At 38.2% G+C, this 14,918-nt stretch overlaps 1 long non-coding RNA gene across 1 annotated transcript; it reads left to right on the top strand.

Annotated features, from left to right (window-relative positions):
- Window positions 1-6: 6 nt before the first annotated feature.
- Window positions 7-8,267, top strand: LOC102256321. The gene is made up of 3 exons (XR_314160.2): window positions 7-528; window positions 3,640-4,071; window positions 6,075-8,267. It is a non-coding gene; the product is annotated as an uncharacterized LOC102256321 (long non-coding RNA).
- Window positions 8,268-14,918: the final 6,651 nt, after the last annotated feature.

Below are 14,918 nucleotides of genomic sequence, written 5' to 3'. Positions count from 1 at the left end.
GGAGCGTGGGCGAGTTTCCTCGTCGCAGGGGCCGTGGGGCCTGACGCCACAACGCCCCCGCTCTCTGAAGGTTCAAAGGTGTGAATAAGCCCGGACGCGGCCTTCGCCTCCAAAGCGGCCGAAACAGGACGCCTTGGAGCAGCTGACTCTTGTACTCACCATCCTTCCCCGTCCTACTCTGCTTTTCAAAATGCGGTCTGAACCATCGCATCAGATGCACCCGAGGCGGTTGTTAAAAGTGCAGAACCCGGGAGGCCTGCCCCCTGAAGCCCAAGGCTTGCGCCCATTCGTAGTTGAACACAAACAGTATACAAGGCGGAGGAGAACCGGGAAGGAGGCCCAGTCTCCAGGGAATTTAATTCCTGAGCTTTTGGTCGTCTCTTGACCCAGACTAGCAAAGCTGACTAATGTGAGACCGCACCCTAAAAGTACTGTGTGTGTTGACCCTGAAGGCTTAGTAAGACATCGCGATCCTGGTCATTTGGGCGCACTGAGTCATGGCCCAACAGATTTACTCCGTTATTAAATGTGAGTTAATCTGCTACGTGAGGCAAACAAGCTCTCTACTTACCACCGTTCCAAGTCCAAACTCTACGCCCCTGTAATTACTCAAATCAGCAGCTAGGGTTTTGTTGTTGTTGTTGTTTTTGTTGTTGGTTATTGCTCAGAAATCTTTGACACTCGCCCCAAATCGTAACTCTGAACAATATCTTATTTTCTCCACTTGAACCCCAGTTTATAGGCCAGTTGGAAAAAGAATGTAAGTATTGAAGAAGTTTTGGTCATGTCTTTGTAAAGTGTAGCTTTTCCTTCAAAGACACTAGTAAATGGCTCTTGGCAAGTCATCTCCATCCTTACTCTGTCCTTCAGTGCGTCTCTGATCCAGAGGGGGGTACCTCTACATGTTAACCTATGAAGAAGCTAGCAAGTCTCCCCAAAGGCATCACTCCTTCCTGGTGAAGCAGTCTTTACAGACCCTGCCTAACTACTTACAAAACCTATGTCATGTATTTGCATGCACTATTTGCCCCTAGCTTGATTTTATTTTTCCTTTAATCACTCATCTGTTAATTTTATGCTGTTTATATACTTACGTAAACCAACTTCAATTATTTTGATGCCAAGCCACGATGACAAATGATAAAATAAAATTAAGCAATGCCTTTATACTTTTGGTTAGGAAAACAGATATAAAGAGGACATAAACTTTGGATCCAGACTCCAAGCTCAGCCACACATTAACGGAGTGATCTTAGAAAATTACCCAAGTCCTCTTAGCCTTAGATTCTTTATCTGAAAATTAGGAACCTACACCATAGGATTATTGTAAGAATCAGATTGTTATCAGAAAAAAACGTAGGTGGTCTTTCTCCATTGCTAGTGGGAGTTGGGTTCTTGGGGTACCACTGGAATAAGCATTTCCAGAGGCCTCCATGGGAGGTTGAGATAGGGTAGAAAGCTTTTATTTTTGTGGAATTACTCCGTTTCCAAAATCCCATTTCTCTTAGTCGAGTCATAGAAGTGTCGTTGGGGTTTCAGTGAAGCTAGAAGCAGAGCCAGTGTCCAGTTTCCTTTCCATGTTGGAGCTGGGTCCAGTTCAGCATCAGGCTAGTTGCAGTCCATTAGTCCATTGTGTGTGGGCATGGCCATGCGGGCAAACGCAAAGTAGCCCCACAAACCTGGAGTCACACAAGTCCCAAGAGTCCCCAAAGCAGTAAGAGAGCCAAGAGCGAATTCCTTTGTTTAGGAAATTAAATATCCCAAATTCTGCACCCGTGTAGTGGCCATGCCCATTTTGTTCTCAGGTGTGACTGACAGTAAGCACCTTGCCTATGTCAGTCCAACTTACTGGGCATGCGCCTATCTCCCCTTTGTTAGTCCCCTGGGGAGTGTAGTAGCTTCCTGGCGAAGCTGCCCAATGACATGCCTATAATGTCTGGTCTTCCCTTTGCTCCTTTCCTGTTAATAATAACTAGTTAATTACAACAGTATCAAGATGATGCATTTAAAACGCATAAAATAGGCTTCTGTGAGTTGTATTATTATCAACAGTGTTCAACATTATTATTCCAATATTAACATTCTTAGCGTTCTAGCAACTATACGATATAAACTTGCTTCCACATTAAAGTGAATGACATTCACGGGCAAGACATGCATCAAAGGTCATTTCAAAACTTTTTAAATAATAAAAAAAAATCACTCATCTCACTTAAAGATGGGTCTCATGCTTAAAGCAGTGAGCACTTTTGAGAAGTTTTAAGAAACTGACCCTGCTTATCTTTTCATGCCAGGAACATGTCTTAATTCTTTGGCCAGCCTATAAGTTAGCTGCCCTTTGAAATAGGTGCCCACATTGTCCAATCAGTTGGTACACAGGAATTTACATGGTATAAAACATGGCTGCTCCTTTGCAAAGACTATGGATGGATTGCTTTCCCTCATAAGAAGTTGTGGGCATGGTAGCAATGTATTTGGCAAATCTACAACAGCACAAATGATATGATAGAAAATCAATGACTCAAGTTCCTTAAAGAGATGGGAGGGGATGGAACCAATAGCACTGTCAGAATTTGATTTGAACCAGAAGGAGAGGAGACCTTCTGAGGGGAGATTGGAAAGAGGATGCATATGGGTACATATGTTAGTCAGAATTCCTGGATTTCAAGCCTGGTAGCCTCAGTTTTTTGTTTGTTTGTTTGTTTGTTTCAGTGACCCAGTAGGCAAAAACTTGTCTGAAGAGATGGGGGGTGATGAGAGTTAAATCTTATCGAATTTGGAAATGGCTTAGATTTGCAACTGAGAGAAATGGGAAAGGATTTGAGAGAAACAAACATGTTAAAAGTTGGATGGTCAGCTCTGAGGATCTGAGAATGTAACACTTGAATCTGTTACATCTTTCAGAATGAAAAGGAAAAAGTTGAAGTCTGTTTTTCTACATTATTTTAATTTGTCTTAAGTAGAATTTTTTTTTTATTCAGTCCACTACATTAAAGAATAGGGTAGATTATTTTTGCCAGATTATTCATAGGACTTCTAAAATAGGCATTTTGTCTTAAGGTTGCGTGATGTCATACATGGTATTTTAAGTTACAGCTTTCTACTGTACTTTTAAAAGAATTTATTTTAAAAGATGGTTTTCTGGTGAAGAAACAATAAAGGAAAAAGCTAAATTCTGTGGGGAAAAGGATAGGCTGTCTATGTAAACACTAAGAACTTGGTTTCTGAAGTTAGACTTTCTGGTTTCTGAATTCCAGCTTCATCACTTAATATCTGTGAGATCTTGAGTAAGTTAAACTCTGTTGCCTCGATTTGTTTTCCTCTGTACAGTGGGGATAAAACCCACGTCTGGATTGTTGAGAGGATTAAATTGGACAGTTTACATAAAGACTTTATGTAGTTCCTGGCCCCGAGTTAGTTACTTTTAAGGAGCATTAGACTGTTTCTTATTATCACTTTTCTTTTAATCAAGTAAACTGAAAAAATGGCCAGTTTTTCATAGATATCGGTTATCTCACAACTACATTAAGCAACTAAGTTTCTCCCTAGGCCAAGAAGGTCTTAACTCTAGTATCTTATTTCCCTAACGTTTCATCTTTCCTTTGCCCGTTATTGATTTAGTGCTTTTTATTATTGCAGTAGAAGAAGCCAACAGAAGAGTGACCCATGTGCATGGACAGGGCTGGAGTGATTCTTGCTTCAACAGCAGTCCCTTCAACCTTGCTTGAATGGAGGCCGCGTAGATCACAAGCTCCGCAGACTACAAGATATCTTTGCTCAGAAGGAACCACAAGGTCACTGACAGCTAGATTCAACATTGTTCCCCCGCATATCAAAGCTAAGCAGAGTTGTAAATTGTTTCAACTTATGAATAGAACTTCACTGAACCACACCATAGCTATAGAGTTGACCTGCAGTTTTACCCTGCTAAGGGAGTTATTTTGTAGTGACAAAACTTTTCTTCTGGTGGCCTGACACATCATGGGACTTGGAGGTTGGGAATTCTTCCTTCCCATCAAATGTTGGTTCTAAATCCACAGAACTGTTTGAGAATCCAGATACAAAATGATGGTAAGCTTAAATTACCAATATTTTAATGTTTTTTCTATTCCCATTTAATAGGGGTAAACTGTAGCTATTTACTTTCTAATCCTGTTCTATAATTATTTTCCGACACAAGCCAGTATTATTGCTCAGAAACACAATTTCCTCCAGAAGTTCCCTTCATCCAAAATATATTGTTATCCCATCACAAAGATGAATAATGGGTTCCAAATCCTGGTAAAAATCCCTCTTCTCCCCTGTATTTTTTAAGAACAGGCATAGAAAAAAGCAGTTGTGTTTTAACATCTTACATTTTTCTGAAATGTGAGGAAAAAATTTCCAAAATTAAAAAATCTCTTTGGGCTATTGGATTCTTAAGACAATCTGTTAGTTAGCTGAGTTTAAAGTCATCAATGTTTCCTTGTCATTCCAAACAATGGAGAGCTTTCAGAACAGTTCTTTATTAGTTCTTCATCAGGAAAGCTTTCTTTCCTTAGTCCATTAATGTCAATTTCATGTCTCACTAGCCCATGCATGAACCAATCTTCTTTCAGTTTTTGTTCACTATTTTATTGTAGCATAAATCCATGTCATTGCTTTGCCTATATTATATATAGTAAATATTAAAACCAAACAATATCTAAGCTAGAAAAGCAATGTAGGCACCTGTGGACTCACTTACTTGGCTGCAGGCACTTTTGTAAACAGGACAGTTCACATTCCAGCTGAAGCAAACATTATGGTTACACAACACCCCTCATTACCCCACTTAATCTTTCTTGTATTACATCTTACACTGCCTTACTGATTCTGTACTCCAAGAGACAAAACAGTTGCTGCTAAGTCATTCATTGGTTAATACTTTAGATATGGGGGCCATGATGAAAACTTTCTGATTCCAAAGTATTCATCCAGTATCTAACTTTAAGTAAACTGTCAGCAACTATTTGTTGAAAAGATGTATAAATGAATGAATACATGAAAATAGAACAAACAGGCAGTGTGGGCAGCTAAAATGTGGAAATGATACTGCTTTGCATTTATTTAGTGTAATTATCTTTCCAGCTATTCCATGACAGATATTTATATCATGTTGTAGATGTGGAAATCGAGACAAATAGAGGTCAGATGCCTTACTTAAAGTCATCCAACAAGGATTTAGTAGAACCAGTTCTAGAATGTGATTGATAGAAACATAGCTACTTTTGTGTTTCTTTTCCTGATACCTACCCTATTCTTGACAAATGAAAAGTGACTTCAAAAACTGTCACGTAGCTAGGGCTAAAAGGATAAATGTTAACACATAATACTATAGCAGTTACTATTGGTTAACTATCCAACATTTATTCTTCCTTTTACCTTGGAATCTAGGTGTAGGTATTCTGAAGAAGATCTCTCTATCTCCGTATCAGGAAAAAATCATGATTGTTTTAAACTAGTCCTGGTAACTATATTTTTCTTACCAGTTTTGGTTTAGAAAGAGCATGTGACTCAGTTCTGGCCACTGAGCTATGAGGGTGTTTACAGGGCAGTTTGGAAGTTTTTTGGTCTGAGAAAGAGACAAATGATGGGATGATGAACAGTCAACACTTTATAGGGTCAATGAATTGGAGGTCCTATTGAGTCAAAGGAATATTGCAGTTTGCACAATAAAATATGCTGGAAGGAAAGGAGGTGATATTCATTGAATTAAATGCTTAAAGTGAATATTGTGAAGGTGGGGCAGTAGTTGTTATTGATTAAATGAGATTATGAGATTAAGAAAGGTTAGCCAAGGCAAGTTATAGAATACAAATCTTTTAGACGGAGGTAAAAAAAAGAAATTAAGAGGCCAAGAAGTCCTAGCTCAAACCTTTTGTTCTTGGGCCTAAACTGTTCCTACTGGATTTAAGCCTATTAGCTTCTCACCTTCCAATAGTCAATACACTCCTCTCCTCATCCCAATCCTAAAAATCCCTAGCTCACTCAGCAACTGCTCCATGAATCTTACTAAAATAAATTATTTTACATAGACATTTTGTTTTTAATAGATACTATTGATGATTTGATTCGAAAAGATGAAAGAGATTGACAGCACAGAGATGCCAAAAATTTTAAATATAATCTTTAAAAACTTCATTCTTAAAATGTGAAAGGAAGATACACACAAGGAAAAGGCAACTGCCCTGGACACTGGCATGTCCAAATGTAATGACTAGACCTGCTGCAGCCATCTTGCAACCAGAGAGGAGGCAACTTAAAAACAAAGTCAACACAATGAAATGACTCAGAAGAAAGTGGAAAGACCTGAGTACTTGTTGATGCTATTGAGCTGATGAATTAAACCTGGTGTATACCAACTATGGGCTTCTTTTCATCTAGATTCTAAGGTAATACTGTAAATGTCTTTATTGCTTAAACCAGTGTTTCATTATTTTCTGTAGAAAGCCTCCCAATTCAGGTAAGTATCCATTAACCACCCCTTAGTCCAAAGGATGTTTTTTCATGCTTTTCTGATTTCTGCTGAAGTTATTTTTTGAGAATAACAGAAAATCCCATCTCCTTAAATATGACCAAAGGTCTCTAACTCAGAAAAATCATGATTATGAAACATAGGAAGCACTGGGTAGGTGGGTTGAATGAGGTACCTGGCGATGGAGGGGATCCTGGACCAGGTAAGGTGAAGTGTGAAAGCTAAGCAAGAGATGCAGATGAAAATCAGAGAGAAAGTAACTCTTCTGAGCAGACCTTTAGAAAGCCAGTTTTAGGGACATACGAGCTACATCTTTGGGGAGAATTGTGGAACCCACATTATAGTAATCGTGTCAATTGCATCCATGATCTTTTCTCAAGAGGGGAAAATGAGTGTTTATAGGATGACAGGTGGTTCTTGTCATTCTTGTTTTCTTCAGAAACAGACCAAATTCTGTCATGTCTCATGATGACATGATAATCTAGAAATGAAAGGCTTGATTTCAATTTTTCCTGTAAATACTCAAGAGGCCCATGGTATTGCTCTCTTTCAGTCTGGCACAAGTCTCACAAAATAGAAGATCGCCTTAACATTTAATGTAGAGTAATTCTCACCCATGGCCTCTTGCCTTTTCCAAACATCTTCATAAAGACGTAGTAATATTCTACTGTGAATTATATGAGAGCTGTCCATAGGGATTTAAACAGTAAATCTAACAAATAGGCTGCTCTTGGCCTCAGGACTCAGAAGTACTTATTTATTCTTACAGTTTAGGCATTTGAGGAAATATTAATTCTTGAATATATTATATTCAATTAAGTTTGAAGCCATAAAGAGGAAGGAAATAATAAGATTAGAGCAGAAATGAATGAAATAGAGAATAGAAAAAAATAGTCATTAAAAAAAAAGCGTTCTTTGAAAAGACCAATGAATTAACAAATCTTTAGCTGGATTAACTAAGGAAAAAAGACAGTATATTCAAATTACTAAAATCAGAAATTAATAAGGGGACATTGATGAAGGTAATAATGTAGATAATGCTATCATTTATAATTCATTTGCCAAATACAAAGGATTGTACTAAAACCTTTACATCCTTTATTTCAAAAACCTTTACAACCTTTTTAGATAGGTATCATTATCCTCTTTTACAAATGAGAAAACAGGCTCTTTGAGGTTAAATAATATATTTAAGGTCATGCAGTCATGGTATAAATATGCATGTTCTGAAAGAGAATGGAAAAGTCAGGAGTTATTTTTAAATTTCTATGATAGAGTAAGGGTAATTGTTATCAATAAGAAAATGAAAGTCTGAGCGAAAGAAAGAAAGCAGAAAGAGACATTGGGTTAGACAATTTTCTTTATTCAGGATAGCTAGGCTGTAGTTCAGACAAGAATTCAGGAAAGCAATAGGCAACCAGACATTTCTTTGTGTATATTTGAAAGTTCATAAACCTTAGATGTTCTTAAAAGAAGAATACATTTTTTAAAATTTCTGGAAAAAAAAGAATGTTCTGTTCTATATTAAAACTTCTTCATAAGAACATTGTTACATTGTACATTAGGCACAAATTTTGTTTATTGAAGTTTTTTGTAATTTTTATTATTCATACAACTGGAATATTTAATGTATATTTTACATGTATGTCTTGCAAGTAATAGCAAATCTACTGGACATTCTTTGAAGCAAGAAACAGTGGTGCTTAGTACACGGCTACTTTTATTTATTATCTCTGTTTTGCATAGGAATACAATAAAACATTTAAATGTATTTCTTTATTGATTTCAGAGAGGAAGAGAGAAGGAAAGAGAGATAAAAACATCAGTGATGAGAGAGAATCATTGATCGGCTGCCTCCTGCACACCCCCTACTGGGGATTGAGCCCGCAACCCAGGCATGTGCCCTTGGCCGGAATCGAACCTGGGACCCTTCAGTCCGCAGGCTGATGCTCTATCCACTGAGCCAAGCCGGCTAGGGCAATAAAACATTTTTAAGAAACTCAAAATTGTAAAGGAGAATGGATAAAAATATTTGATGATTTAGGATATAGATGAGGGATAGCTGTTAGTTCTTTTAAAAACGTCTTTCTTGATTTTTTATATTTGCACTAATGACTGCAGTGGAGTTTCTGCCCTCAGATAAAATCCCAATGATAAGGTATCTGTTCTTGACATGAGCAAATAACTGGAGTGTTTAGGATTAAACAAAATACCAAATGTTACAGGATAGAGGGGGTGAGGAAAGTGTAAAGTGATAAGAGGCTCATCAGCTTAGAGTGGTTGTTTTACTGTGATACAGCAGAGTAGAAACTTGTCAGAAAGGAAAGGTGACAGGCATAAGATAAATACATGTCCACATTATCCAGTGTCAAGAGCTGAACACACTATTTTTGAATTTTTATCCTCAAGATGCAAATAACAGCCTTATGAGAAATTGAATGTTAAATATATATGTATTAAACTGATTTTGCTTAATGGCACATATGTTCATTCATTTATTTGATAGATAGTTACTGAGTGGCTACTTGGTAGTTTTTAGGCTTCAGAAGTAACCCAAAATTGTAGTTTCATTTCAGTCATTTTACCTCTTTCTACTGTTCTTGTTCTTGACCCTTCAGCTTTCCCTCTCCTCCATCAGGCTTTGGAACTTAAAAACTAATAACATTAAGGCTCCAGTGAAAGGAGTAACAGGGTATTTAGAGTGCTCTCAACTTTACAAAACTATCAGTGGAGTAGAACAAATATAATTCGTTAATATTTTAAACAATATTTGACTAAATTATTGCATTGCCTTGAGGTCTTGAAGGATACAATATACCATGAAGGAAAAGCAGAAGGTGCTTATCAGAGAAGTGGATTAGGAGAGCCTATTTTATCTTTGAAACATTAGAGCAGCCCCTTTAGAGAAGTGTCATTTGCCCTTGCCCAATCAGTCTACAGGCACAAGGGGCCAACGTATAGTTTGACAAAGTCAGATTACTGACTCATTACAATGAGGGAGATCACACAGAAGAACTGTGAGGCATCTGACCAAACAACAAAAAGATAAAAGTTATTGTACAATTTTGGGTAAGAGTGGAGTTTGGGCGACATTTAAATGAAGCAGTGTTTGGATAGACTCAAAGTAAATCATAGGTCAACATCAGGTCTGGGAAGGATCCAGGGTCGTTTTTTTGGAAACTACATAAAGTTAAAGTAGATGTGGACTGTTGTGTCCAGAAGCCCCTTATCTTAAGCTCTTTCCCTGGTTGAAAATTGAGGCTAATTCTCTATGGGGTTCTCAAGAACCCCACTCGCAGACAAGAGTGGAATGTTTTATTCTTAATAATATAGTTTTAAACAACAAAGCTTCTGATAGTCTATGGTTTTAAAGAAAAGAAAAGTTTCCTTAGCAAGTAAGAAGATATTAATCACTGAAAGAAGGGATTGTTATAACTTTTTATAGAATGTTCTTGGAAGAAATAGTTTCCTATAAACTTTGCATCTGGCTTTATCTATGTTTATTATACCAGCCTGATGAGTGATGGAACAGATATTTACTTTCTAAGTCCCAGCTAATACTTAGTCTAAAAGAGATAACCAGCCAAGAAAGTGGAAAAGAACTTCCCAGGCAGAAAAAAACAAGTGTGAAAGTTGTGAACTTGAAAAGATCTTGATACATTCAAGAACTTAAAAGCTAATAGAACAGTAACACAGACAGCAAACGACTTGAAATGAGATGGGAGAGATAGGCAGAAAACTGTTAGTCTTATTAAGGATTTTACATTTTATCAAAGAGCAAAGAGAAATTACTAAAGGGTTTTAATCAGAGGAGTTCCCCAATCTTGATGTACTACGATGGAGAATGCCTTGTTGGGGCAGTAGTGGAAAATGGACTCATTGCAAAAGAAAATGGTGGGTTTTTTTGTGTTTTGTGTATGTGTGTGTGTGTGTGTGTGTGTGTGTGTGTGTGTGTGTGTGTGTTTATAACACCAGTGAAGGACAAAAATCAACAGATTGTCTTAGAGTTTGAAAATGTACGGTGGGAAAGAGAGAAGAATTAGGAATAATTTCCAGGTTCTGGCTTGAACATCCAGATAGTGGTGTGGTGTCATTGAGATATAGAAGATGGGAGGCGAGGCAGGGTTGATGGGAAGAAAAAGAGTATAGCTTTATACTTCTTAAATCTGTGTGACATTCAAGTCAGGATGGCATGAATACACTTAAATATATGGACCTGGGGTTCAGAAGAGAGGTTTGAGTTGCTGATAAATATAGAGTTGTAAGTGTATATTTGAGGCCATGGAAAAAGAAAGTAACAAAATTTCAAAAAGAAAAGAGAATTCAAGACAAAGCCCAGGAGAACTACCAAATCCAGAAGTAGACAGAAGAGCCAACCATAAAAATGGGCCAAATTCATTTATCAAAAGCTTGGTTTGATGCTTGATGTTTCCTCAGTTTTACCTGTCATCAATTTCTTAGATGAATAAGGAGTCAAAACATCTGAAGCAAGGGAGGAAAGACTTTTCCTATACTTTCTTCGATTCTGTGGATGGGCCTGAGAGCTAAACAGACAAAAGATCGGTTAACAGGAAAAAAGCATACAAATTTTATTTTATGTTAATGTTTTTATGTGGCACAAGAGCCTTTGTAGAAAATAAATGAAGACCCAAGCCTAAGAGTTTATATACTTTTTCAACAAAGAACAATAAATTGATAAGACAGACAAAAAAAGGAGGTTTGGGCAGTAAATTATAGGAAAGTGACTAGGAGAGATATTGATGCCATTGTAATAATCCTATTACTATTTAACAGAAAAGGAGCAAGGGAAGACCAAAAATATAGACATGCCATTTATACAGCTTTGCCAAAAAGATGCATGTAACATTCTCCAAGTCTATTCCCTGCTGATCAGTGGGGGAAGGGACTGGATAAAGGCTCAATTTTGACGCATGCCCAGTAAGATCTGAGTGACATGGGAAGGTGCCTACCTGTTTGCCCATCAATCACACCTGAAAGCAAGTCAGTGGCCACTGCAAGCAGCCAAAACCTGAATATTTAAAACTTCCAAACAGCCTGGCCAGCGTGGCTCAATTGTTAAGCATCAACCTTTGAACCAGGAGGTCATGGTTCAATTCCAGTCAGGGCACATGCCTGGGTTGCGAGCTCAATCCCCAGTGAGGGATGTGCAGGAGGCATCTGATCAATGATTCTCTCTCATTATTGATGTTTCTATCTCTCTCCCCCACTCCCTTCCTTTCTGAAACCAATAAAAAAATATATTAAAGACAAACAAACAAATAAAAACCTTCCAAACAAAGGAAGTGCCCTCTCTTCTCTCCTGCGTGCTGGGTTCCTGGCTCTCCTATGACAGGGGAATACATTCCCCTGTGCCCACGTGATGCTCAGCCATGTTGGACTCTACACTGGACTAATAGACTTGAATTAGCTTGGATGCTGAACTACACCTGGCTGGAACATGGAATGGAAGCCCTGGACACTGGCCCTGTTTTTGGCTCTGCTGAACACCCAGCTGCCCCTCTTTCAGGACTGGCTTGGGGGAAATGGGACATTGGAAACGAAAAAGTGTAACTCCACATCAATAAAATTTTCGACCACCTCTCATCATCCTGTGGGGGCTTCTGAAAATTCTTATTTCAGCAGTGCCTCAAGAACCCCACTTCCATGAACAACAGAGAAGTTCCACTTGTGTACTACTCCAGCAGCAATATGAGGGAAACTAATAAAAGATAGAGTTATTTTAGTAGGTTTGTTTGTATAGATTCACCTTAACATCAACTCTCCATCTCTGATAATAAGGATATTCTTCTCTTCCAGGAACAGAGAAGACACCTTTCTTATGGGAAATTTTGTAACCTGCTTTTAGGTAGGAAGGAAGACATCAGAGAACCCTTTCAGCATCTGCTGTTTCTCAAGTGCCTTCAGCTCAAAATAATCAATATGCCAAAGTGGTATGTTTTGGGGTGGCATATACTGATCCCCTCCACTGGTTTTAGAGTAGGTTTTTCAATGTGAGGTATGGATGGCCTCATTGGGATTGGGCAAACCTTAGGATTGTTGGACATGGGGAGGCAAGGATTATGAAGCCAGTCTTCAAGGGTGAATAGTGATTTGAAAAGGCAAGTTTGAGTAGATCTATTGTTCTGAAATGAGGGCTGTTTACACTGATGAGGGCTATATAAGTAGTCATTTGTTCAGGTAAAAAGAAAGTTCCCAAGACAAATACAGAAATTATTTATAACTTTACTTTCTTGGGCAGGAATTTCCTGGTATAGTAAAGTCATGATAATGCAAACAATTCCTAATCTGATTAAGCTGTGTGGCTTTAGGTTGTCTTAGTTCTCATCATAGCCTCTATAAAATTCATCTAATTTACAAGTCATCTTTTTCTGTCTTGATATTTAATTTGTGGTTCTATATTTTAAACATTAATTTCCTTTGAAAGGGTACATGGGGGATATACTTATGAATTCTCAAATATTAAAAAAAATTATTGTGCCCTTGCATATAAATGATAATTGGAATTTTATTTTGCCTTTTTGGATCATAATTATTTCATTATCTTTTAACTTCCACAGTCTTATGCTTATGTGATGTTTCGGTTTTGTTTTCTTCTCTTTTTTATAATGTGGTCACAAATTCCCTACACGTGCTAATTACAAGTTATCTGTGGGCTCCCTTCCATTCATTCTTTGCATGAATTTTAATTTTCCCCTGTGTTCTTCTAGACAGTCCCTGATGACATTTTTAACTCTTTAGCTGTTGCCACACAAAGTTAAACAGGCATAGGTTCCTTTAACACCAGAGCACTGAATGAAAAATAATATGTGGATATTTTTCTCTCTCAGAGTAGCAGCAAATTGATTCATAAGCTGAGAGCTCTGATATGAGGTGTGATAAGGATGGATGCTCTGTTCTCAAGTTTCTCCAGGGTAAGCACGGTGGAGCAGCATCAGTGGGATCAGTCCACCTTTCTCAGGTCTGCAGACAGCACACTGACATGGAAGTTTTCCTCCTTCAGTCTGGGTCAACTCAGTTCACCCAACATCCTCCCACCTCAGGTTGTCAAAGGATCTCACCCCAGGCCTGATCAGAGAGACAAAGCTACCTTCAGACTAGTTTACTCAGTATAGATGCCCCACACCTGCATTAAAACATGTAAGAGGGCTTAGAACAGTGCTGAACATAGAGTACATGTTTAATAAATGTCTAATAACTATTCCTCACTACTATAAAATGTATCAACAAATTGTCCCAGTTTTCTCAAGGGTCAGCTCCCCCCAAGATCCTATAGGGAGAACATCCATAAGACATTCAGAATATCCTCACTGCCAAACTGGTCCTCCTAGCATATTTTCTATACATCATTATGCTAAAAAAGTTTCTGTCTTTCTCCATTTTGAAGCATACCATCAAATGTTTCATCAAGTATACAGAACTTTTTGTGTGCCCATTAGGAGGGTCAATATGTTCCATGTCTCAGAAAAGAAGAAAAGGGGTCTTGTCTGACTGCAGCAGATGCTTTTGTAGCCTGTGCCACATTTCTCAGCCCATCAGCGTTGTGGACAATTCCATGCCCATGGCCAGTGTCCCACATCAAGTGCATACCTTGGCTTCTCATGCTTTTCTGCCTTACAGCTTTCTCTGAAACCTAGGAAAGCTGCTCCTAGCCTGCAGGCTCAGTTCTGGGGTTTGGCAGAATTTATATCCCTGAAGGCAACTGACAACCAACGGGGGATAGGAGTCTGGGAAAATGTCCCAGCCCTTCGGTTGGTTCGGATAATTCTATACGGTGGGATTGAGTTGCACACAGTGGTAACCAACAGTATTTTCTTCTGGGCTCGTCTCCCTTTCCTGTCTCACTCCTTCTACTCCTCCATTTCTAATTCCTAGGATCACCTGCAAATAAAACGTGTGCTCCCATGTCCTTGCCGAATGCTCTGCTTTAGGGGAAGCCCAGGCTAAGACACCTACCACATACTAAATTTAGATCCTGAGTGAGATGTAATGATGGGAGTATTTTTGGTTAAAGGCAGTTTCCTCCTGCTTTTCTCAAACCATCCACCAAAGCAGCAGATATGAGTCTGTTCTTGTATCTGATGAGCCTTTATATTGAAAAGATGACCTGGGCTAGAGGTGACCCTATTCCATGGTCCCTACACTGTATCACCATTGGATGCAAAGCCTAAATTAGGAAGTCTTAAAAAGTTCTCTCATAACTTTAAAATGGTGTGTAAAGCTAGATAAGGTATCATATTTATTAAATCTACCTTAACTATACATCCACTAAACTGATTTCAATAGCAGGTTTAGGTGGATGGAAAGATTAAGCACAGATACCACTTGGACAAAAAAAAAGTTTATTTATCTGAACAACACAAAAGAAAGTCAATACAGTTAAAATACATGGGCAAAATTTACC

The sequence above is a fragment of the Myotis brandtii genome, unplaced genomic scaffold (genome assembly GCF_000412655.1).
Source record: "Myotis brandtii unplaced genomic scaffold, ASM41265v1 scaffold475, whole genome shotgun sequence".
In the NCBI taxonomy this organism is placed as follows: domain Eukaryota; kingdom Metazoa; phylum Chordata; class Mammalia; order Chiroptera; family Vespertilionidae; genus Myotis; species Myotis brandtii.
The sequence above is the reverse complement of the archived record's forward strand: the minus strand, read 5'-3'. Positions and strand labels throughout refer to the sequence as shown.